Source organism: Salminus brasiliensis, chromosome 25, assembly GCF_030463535.1.
Source record: "Salminus brasiliensis chromosome 25, fSalBra1.hap2, whole genome shotgun sequence".
Lineage (NCBI taxonomy): Eukaryota > Metazoa > Chordata > Actinopteri > Characiformes > Bryconidae > Salminus > Salminus brasiliensis.
The window spans coordinates 22,964,581-22,974,558 of record NC_132902.1 but is presented as its reverse complement, the minus strand read 5'-3'; positions in this window follow the sequence as shown (position 1 = coordinate 22,974,558).

Sequence of the window (9,978 nt, the reverse complement as noted above, 5' to 3'; positions counted from 1 at the left end):
CGAGTAAATGCATTCAGCATCAATAAAGTTTTATTGTATATATAAAACAAATATTTTAAAGTGCAGCTTAAGCCATTACATTAAAACCACCTGCTTACTATCGTGTAGGTCCCTCTCATGCCTCCAAAACTGCTCTGCTGGAGGCATGGACTCCACAAGACCTCTGAAGGTACCCTGTGGAATCTGGCACCAAAACATTAGCAGCAGATCCTATTAAGTCGTGTAAGTTGTGAGGTGGGTGGGCATTAATGAACCCTGGCTGCCCGTGACCTTGTCACCACCTCACCGGTTGCCCTTCCTTGAAGCATTTTTGGTAGGTACTGACCACTGCATATCAGGAACACCCCACAAGACCTGCCTGATATTCTGACCCAGTCGTCTGGCCATCAGTTTGGTTCTTGTCAAAGTGTCTCAGATTCTTACGCTTGTCCATTTTTCCTGCTTCAACACCTCCAGCATGCTGCCTAATGTATCCACCCCACAGGAGCCACTGTAAATGAAGATAATCATGCTTATACACTTTAATGTTATGGATTAAAATCTACCCAGGCCCAGATTAAACCTAGGCTTACACTAAAAGCTGCCTTTTACATTATGCGAAAATTTTATTTTTTACTGGGCCAACAGAAAGCCTCCAGAATGATTTGGACTTAAACTTCATTTAAAGTTAAGGCTCTACTGCCTTAATTTTTAAACATGCTAAACATGAACCTATTGGATCCATACCTAATGCCAGGCGAGGGCTAGAGGGGTATAACGCCTCGCAGCAGTGGAGCAGTGGAACTGTGCCCTCTGGAATGATGGATGGTGCTCCATCCTATGCTTTTAGGATGAGTTGGCGAGGTGGAGATCATCCAACATCCTGACCTCACTAACGCCCTCACTGCAATACTCATCCGAAATCTAGTAGAAGGCCTTTTTTTCTGGACAGTGGAGACAGTTACGCCAACAAAAGCAGGATCAACTCTTTTTAATACCCTTGATTGCGGAAGAAACAATGAATGTGCAGGTGTCCCAATACTTTTGTCCGTATAGTGTACTGTTTTGATTTGTTGTATGAACTGTCTCTATATGTTAAAATTGGCTCTAAATGACAACTTTAATGGGAAAATGAGTATTAATAAGTATTAAGACAGCGTCTCATTACTGTGCACTGTTGAGCCCTTCGATCTTCAAGTACAGTGGGGGGAAAAAAAGTATTTAGTCAGTCACCAATTGTGCAAGTTCTCCCACTTAAAAAAATGAGAGGCGCCTGTAATTGACATCATAGGTAGACCTCAACTATGAGAGACACAATAAGAAAAAAAAATCTGAAAATCACATTGTCTGATTTTTAAAGAATTTATTTGCAAATAATGGTGGAAAATAAGTATTTGGTCACCTACAAACAAGCAAGATTTCTGGCTGTCACAGACCTGTAACGTCTTTAAGAGGCTTCTCTGTCCTCCACTCATTACCTGTATTAATGGGACCTGTTTGAACTGGTTAACAGTATAAAGACACCTGCCCACAACCTCAAACAGTCACACTCCAAACTCCACTATGGTGAAGAGCAAAGAGCTGTCGAAGGACACCAGAAACAAAATTGTAGACCTGCACCAGGCTGGGAAGACTGAATCTGCAATAGGCAGCAGCTTGGTGTGAAGAAATCTACTGTGGGAGCAATAATCAGAAAATGGGAGACCTACAAGACCACTGCTAATCTCCCTCGATCAGGGGCTCCACGCAAGATCTCAGCCCATGGGGTCAAAATGATCACAAGAACGGTGAGCAAAAATCCCAGAACCACACGGGGGGACCTAGTGAATGACCTGCAGAAAGCTGGACCACCGTTACAAAGGCTACCGTCAGTAACACACTACGCTGCCAGGGACTCAGATCTTGCAGTGCCAGACGTGTTCCCCTGCTTATGCCAGTACATATCCGGGCACGTCTGAAGTTTGCTAGAGAGCATTTGGATGTTCCAGAAGAGTATTGGGAGAATGTCTTATGGTCAGATGAAACCAAAGTAGAACTTGTAAAACTGGTTGTGTTTGGAGGAGAGTGAATGCTGAGTTGCATCTAAAGAACACCATATCAACTATGAAGCATGGGGGTGGCAACATCATGCTTTGAGGCTGTTTCTCTGCAAAGGTACTAGGACGACCGTGGTCCGTGTACATGAAAGAATGAATGGGGCCATGTATTGTGAGATTTTGAGTGCAAACCTCCTTCCATCAGCAAGGGCACTGAAGATGAAACATGGCTGGGTCTTTCAGCATGACAATGATCCCAAGCACACTGCCAGGGCAACAAAGGAGTGGCTTCGTAAGAAGCATTTCAAGGTCCTGGAGTGGCCTAGCCAGTCTCCAGATCTCAACCCCATAGAAAATCTTTGGAGGGAGTTGAAAGTCTGTGTTGCCCGCCGACAGCCCCAAAACATCACTGCTCTAGAGGAGATCTGCATGGAGGAATGGGCCAACATACCAGCAACGGTGTGTGCCAACCTTGTGAAGACCTACAGAAAACGTTTGACCTCTGTCATTGCCAACAAAGGATATATAACAAAGTATTGAGATGAACTTTTGTTATTGACCAAATACTTATTTTCCACCATTATTTGCAAATAAATTCTTCAAAAATCAGACAATGTGATTTTCAGATTTTTTTTTTCTCATTTTGTCTCTCATAGTTGAGGATGTCAATTACAGGCCTCTCTCATTTTTTTAAGTGAGGGAACTTGCACAATTGGTGACTGACTAAATAATTTTTTTCCCCACTGTACGGCTCAAGTACGACCCGCCATCCCTCAAAATCCACGGAAAACAAGCATCCAGGCTTTTTTCTGTCCTGCACCAAAGTGGTGGAATGAGCTTCCACTGGGTGTCCGAATGGCAGAGTCCAACGCTCAATGTCTTCAAACCCAGACTGAAGACCCTCCTGTTCTGAGAGTAGTTGTGCGAATAGTAGAGTGCTCACCTTACTGCCTTGTGTTTAGTAAAGTCTAAACTTAGAGGTATCTTTAAATTTGTAGTCTATTCAAACTAGCTGAAGTTTGAAGTTTGCTGAAATAAGTAGCTCTGGATAAACGTGTCTGCTAAATGCCCTTAAATGTAAATGTTCCCTTTTCCTGCAAGGTCACATTTTAAGATACAAGGCTTTGTTACAACAGTAAGTAAATACTATTTACCTTGTTAAAACCAAACATAATCATCCAGTGTTTGAGTCTAATCTAATTTTCCTGTATCTGTAGTGTATGGTCAGTTCAGACAAACACTCATTTCTGAAGCAGCTGCCCATTATCCTCCATTATGAGTGTGTTTTGGGTCAACAGCTTTCTGTTGCTTTTACTACATACAGGAAAACATCAGAATTATCTGACGTCTGTGGTGGTCAGCTTTATGATGCAGATGTTGCAGATGAAGATCAGCTTGCACCTTTAACTCCTTTAACCTGATCATTAGAAGAAGAAGTGTAGACAAGTGTACTGACCTCAGCCCTTCCAACAGGCTATGGAAGTCCAAGCACACACACACACACACACACACACACACACACACCCCAGCTATGGCATGAATGTTCATCTGAAAAGGTGTCAGAATGGCCGGGGGAGGCACCGGCCAGACGATCACACTCACACACACTCTCTCCCTGTGAGAGCCATGAGGAGAAACGCTGACGTGCTTTTGGAAGCATTCTGTTCTTGGAGTCACAAGGTGAGGACATCTGCCAGCTTCAGATTCTAGAGGATTAGACCTGGGAATAATGCAGATACGCCCTGTATCGGACTCCCACAGACTGCTTTGAAAGCATCTGGATTTCAGAGCTTACTTTAAACCTTCACAGACTGACTAGTTTATTTCTCTGTCAAAAACTATTAGAAGTGACATCGAGGTAAACGGCCAAGAGACACTGAAGATCTGTTACTGGTGTAGTGGTGTAGTAATACCACTCCTCCCATGGCAGACCAAGGCTAGGGATATGCTTGCTGTTTGGCCATGCATTTATGCAGACAACTGGCTGCACCGTGAATGTAACCGTCTGCATACTTGCCTATGAGCAACACGTGTTACTAGAGGCTTCCACTAGAGGACAGACCAGAAAGCATTGACCAGGTTTCAACATTGACTTTTCAAAAAATACTGATCTGACCAGCTGTTCTGACGAGCATATTTGTCATTGTGCAACAGAAAGGACGTATCCTGCAGATCAGGGTAAATGAATAACTCTTCCTCAAAGGTTTCCGGCATCTTGATGCTGCTGAGTGCCTGCACTGCCCCTATCGTTTTCGGGTGTACTGCACCTTGCATCTGCGTAAAGTTCATTTCTGGTGTTGTGCACAACCGACACATCACAGGGATGCAGGATACGCCAGACAGCCATCATACGTACACAAACGCACAGTTAACAACAAGTATATCAATAGTCTTAGGGCTGATTCCCTAGCCCACACTGCACCAAAAAGAGTCCCTGGGCAGTCCCTCTACATCCTACATCCTAAAAACGTCTAAAAAGATTCAAATCTAAGTTGCTCTGGATGCGAAGATCAAAAAAATGATGTAAATATATTTATTTATTTATTTATTTATTTTGTAACAGTTCTGAGCACCGAGGGTATTCGCTTTGGTGACTCTTCCACCCCTTTTCCACAAGGACACGGTTCGGCTTACAACCACTTACAAACTGGGCCCAGTTTTCCCAGCGTGGTTAGCTAACTGTACGTGGGGCCATGGAGTCATTCAGGGCTTACTGACGTAGGGATGCATTGATTGGCTCCATACCTGCAGCACCTTTGTGCTGCAAAATCCATGATCTTTATATTTCCAGTACAGACAATCCAACATCACTAATGCTGCGGGAGCACAGTTGACCACCAGGCTCGTCCAACAACGCTACCGCAGCATTGGCACGGCCCGGCTCATTTAGCGTAAATACCTTCACAATGCAAACTATTAAAAGTGCAGTGCAGGGATTCTGTATCATAAGGTGATGTGTAACAGGGCTTTGCTGCATAGTTTTATGATTTCGTGACTGTATATCATCTTTTATGCATGACCTTATTAAGGCTAATGTCACTGAATGCAATCAAATCCTCACAGCAATGCTCCTCCAATATCTAGTAGAAAGCCTTCTTCACTGGACAGTAGGAACAGTTACTCCAACAAAAGCAGGATAAACTGTTTAATACCCTTGATTTTGGAAGAAACAACGAATTAGCAGGTGTCCCAATACTTTTGTCCGTATAGTGTACAATGTTTTTGTGTGACATAAAGAAGTTCCAGAAGGTAACTACAGTAATATGGTCCCAGCCTTTGATAATGAGAACATGATTGCTTTATTTGTCAGGAAGGTCTGACCAGTGGTAGAGCTCGCATTGCTGGAAAATAAGGAACATAATCCCAGTTGGACAGTTTTACTTTGGGCCTTTCAAGACAAAACATGGGTAGTACTACAGTGCTCGAAGAGCAAAGCAAGATACAACAGGCATCATGATTCTATTAAATAAACATAAAAAAATCACAGAAATTCTGGATATCATTAGACTTCTCTAAAAACCTCAAAGGCCACTGCTGGTATTTATAAAAATGGACAATGAGTACAGAGGAAATGCAGGGCTTAAATGATTACCACTATTATTTGTCGATAACAGCATGTCATACAGTGTATGTCAGCTCATATTCATATACCTTTGATGTGGTTTGAGGCAAGAGTGTGATAATTTAGGCATGCAGTTTTTCTGCAATTGCAAATCTCATTGGGTTTAAGTTTCCATTCTTTTCCATTACCATAGTCTCATAGCTTCAGTATAAAACTGAGGAGGCAGACTGTAAAGTACACACAAACCAGGCAGCAGTTAAATACATCGAATAAATTATTGCACAAATCCAATATGCTCTGTGTTCTGGCTCCCACTGGTCCCCAGAACAGTGTCAAGTCAAGTCAAGTGGGGTTTTATTGTCATTTTAACTACTTACAGAGTACACAGTGAAACGAACAACGTTCCTCCAGGACCATGGTGCAACATAGACACAGTGGATACAGAGCACAAGTGCAACACAGTACAAGTGCAGACAGACAACACAACACAGTGCAGACAGAGAGTAATAAATAAATTAGGGGTAGTTGAGAAGTCTGATGGCTTGGGGGAAGAAGCTATTGCAGAGTCTGGTCGTGTTGGACCGGATACTGCAGTACCTTCTTCCTGATGTCCTGGTCTAGCTGGCATTTGTTCAGTGCTGCATCCAGTAAGAGCTCAGTCAACAGGTTCACATGGGTGGAACCTGGGCTCGGTGGGTTCGAGGTGGGCTTGGGCTCTGACTGAGTTTGTATATATGTTTATCCTGGGACCTAGTTGGGTTTCGCAAGTAGCCCTTATTGTCACAGCCTACACGAATCTCACATGGGTCACATCTAGGACCCAATGTGCAGTGTACAACCCAGATGGGGCCCATGCTTAACCTTTCCTGGTCCCGTCACTCACTGATTCTGGTGGGCATCCATATGTGGGGCCAATGTGGAACCCAAGGACAAAACTTTCTGGTTCCCAGTTGGACAACCTGTGAAGACTTGTGTTAACGCCTGTCAGTAACTTTTTATTCACCTTCATTTTTACAGCTTGACTGGCCAGATTTACACTATATGGACAAAAATATTGGGACACCTGATATTCTTTGTATGCAAGGATATTACAACTTGTATCCTGCATTTGTTGGAGTAACTATCTCTACTGTCCATGGAAGGCTTTCTTCTATATTTACTAGATTTTAGATTGCTGTGAGGATTTGATTGCATTTCACGACAAGAGCTTTGGTGAGGTCAAGATGTTGGATGATTACCACTTCACCTCATCCCCAACTCCCCAACTCAACATGTTAAATTAATAGAAGAAATGATTGAGCAAATCCAACATGCTCTAAGCCTTGGCTTCCACTGGTCCCAAAAACAGTGTCCTGGCCTGGCTGGCATTTGTTTAGTGCTGCAACCAGTAAAAGAGTACGTCCAGCACTTATTACTGTCAACTGCTCATCAGAATGCAGCAATGAAGCCGGCCACTGCTGGCCTTTGAAGCTAACCACTAATGAGGGCTGTATTTCTATGACCTGAGGCAGAATATAGCCCCCTGCCACCCACCCCTCACTCACTATCACATGGATGAAGACGTATGGGCAGACGTCACATTCCTTTCCACAGGAAACAATGGAATTTAATGCATTTAGTGTTGATTATTAAAGGACTGTCCAGTTGGGTGTATATTAAACCAACTGTGAGTGTATATTTACTATCAATTACTATCAAGATGTCTTACAAATGGCTACTAAAGCATGACCAATGACAGATGCCATGTTTATGCTGTTGCCCAAGCAAGCAACAGATAACACCACTACCTGCCAGTGAGCTATCACACCATGTTGGAGACTGGGGGGGATTCCTGGTCTGGGTGACTATGCTGCGCTTTGACAAGACTCCTAATGCTGGCCCACCTCTGTAATACGAGTAGCCTTGTAAGTCGCTCTGGATAAGAGCGTCAGCTAAATGCTGTAAATGTACTTTCATGGTTTTGCTTGTATGTATGTAATAATTGTCATCTGTGTGAATTTATTACCAGGGTTTACCTCAGCCGTAAAGATTGCCATTAATGAGAATCAGATTAGCCAGAGGTATGTTCATTGAGAAGCCCAAAAGATGTGGTACACTTGTTCCAGAAAATGTCTCAGCAAGCTGGAACAGGTCAGTCTGAGGCCCCTGGGGGTGCATCAGCCTTCACACTCAGGAGAAGTGCTCGGCTTGCCTTGTTTTTGTCAAGGCCCTTCAGAGGGGAGACATAACAGTGCTTGGGTGTGCAGCCGATGGAGTATTGTGGCTGATACGAGCTATTTTAAGGCCTGTTTCCATGGCCGTGGATCAGGCCTGTCCAAGCACTTGTAGTAACAAAAAGCCGAAAGCGAGCCGTGGGTGCTCATTGTCGGGGAGTTTGTGGTCAGTTGCGCAACCAGCCTGGCGTGTCACTGATTCCTACAAATAACGACAGAATATCCAGCTGAACACTGGTTAATATTAGCACCTCTCCTTTACCCTTGACGAGCCCCCACATGGTTGCCTTGAGCCTTCAGTTGGTGGCTTTTGCTTCACTTTTATTTTCGCTGCTTGCTTGACAGAAATACACTATTCAGACAAAAGTATTGGGACACCTTCTCATTCTTTGTTTTCTTTGAAATTAATGGCATTAAAACATCTATTCTACTTCTGCTGGAGTAACTGTCTCTACTGTCCAGGGAAGAAAGCTTCGTACTAGATTTTAGAGGAGCATTGCTGTGAGGATTTGATTGCATCTCATCCCAAAAGCACTGGATGGAGCACCATCTTCCTTCATTCCAGGGAACACAGTTCTTCCACTGCTGCACAGCTCAATGCTGTGGGGCTTTATACCCCTCTAGACCTCGCCTGGCATTAGTCAGCATGGTGCCAATAGGCTCCAGAGAGTCCTATTCTATTCTACTCTTTATAAGGACTAGACAATAGTTAGCAATGGGTGCAACTTAAACTAGCTGGAATGCATTCGTTTAAAGGGGTGTCCACAAATATCTGGACATGTAGTGTAGGGAAGATACTCTGTGCAGAATGTCACGTGTTGCTGCATCAAAAAACATGCCAGAATATCTACAGCTGAGGAGAAGCTTAACTATTAATAAAGTTCATTTGAATTCTGTCATTATTATCATCCTCATTATTGAGCAAGGTATCTTGTTAGAAATGATGTTGAACTAATATGCAGTTAATTTAATTAATGATATAATGTAAATTAATCCAGCATTGAGTGAAAATAAGCATAAATGTGAGCAAATATTTTGACATAGCATGAGTTATTTATATAACCTAGTGATTATATAGTCTGCCTGACAATAAACACTCTTGTAGCACTACACCAAAACTATAGCTCTCATATTGTGGTGGGTGTGTGTGTGTGTGTGTGTAAACAATTGTCATATATGCAGATATACATATAGATGCATGTGATAGATAAATCAAATAAATTATATTTATATTTATATATATATTATAATTTAATACAATACAATATGCAAACTAATATAAATATAATATATAAATTATATATATATAATATATAAATTATATATATATAATAAATATAAATAAAAATATAAAATAATATATATAATAAATAATATAAATTATATATATAATAAATAAAAAAACTATACCAAATAACAATAAAAAACATCAATTTTGCATAATTTCTCATGGAATCATTTCACACATGATAATCAGCATGTGTGAAAACCAACGGCCAAACAGTATACAATTGATTACCGGCCAAAGAATACAGAATTCATGATTCTGGGTCAGGTTAACCCAGCCTGTGTTCTGTTACACAGCAGCACAGCTATGACCAAAAATGACCCAAACTGAGCTACTGATTGATTGCTGATTGATGCACATAGGCAACTTTTTGGTCTTTGCTGTGCTGAGGTATCTTCACCTTAAAATCCTGAGTGCAATAAGGTGTGCAGCTAAAACCTGATGTACAGTACTTCCAGTCTCAGATGCATGGGAGTACATGACTGAAGATCCTGAAGCCCCGCTGGGCATGTTTCTCTACAGCTCAGCTTATGTGTCTTCAAACGCCTACAGATCTTGAGGGTTATATGTCAGCAGGAGGTCATATTCATAAGTCTTCTTCATGGATTTATGTATGCAAGGGGCTTGTTTTCAGGGTTGTACTTTGTACAGGGGTGTGTCTTTGCGCCATACGTCACCAGAAAGCCACCCACAGAGGGCGTGGCTTGACGGTTATGTTTCTTAAGGAGGCGTGTCTTATGTGTATAAGGGGGGCGTGTGTATTGAGGGTCATTTCTTTGTGAGGGGTGTATCTACCGCGCTATACGCCCTGCAGGGGCGTGGCTACATGCAATGCGTCTGCAGGAGGTGTGTCCTCATGTCATTTGTCTGCAGAGGGCGTGTCTTCAGGGCTATTTGCCC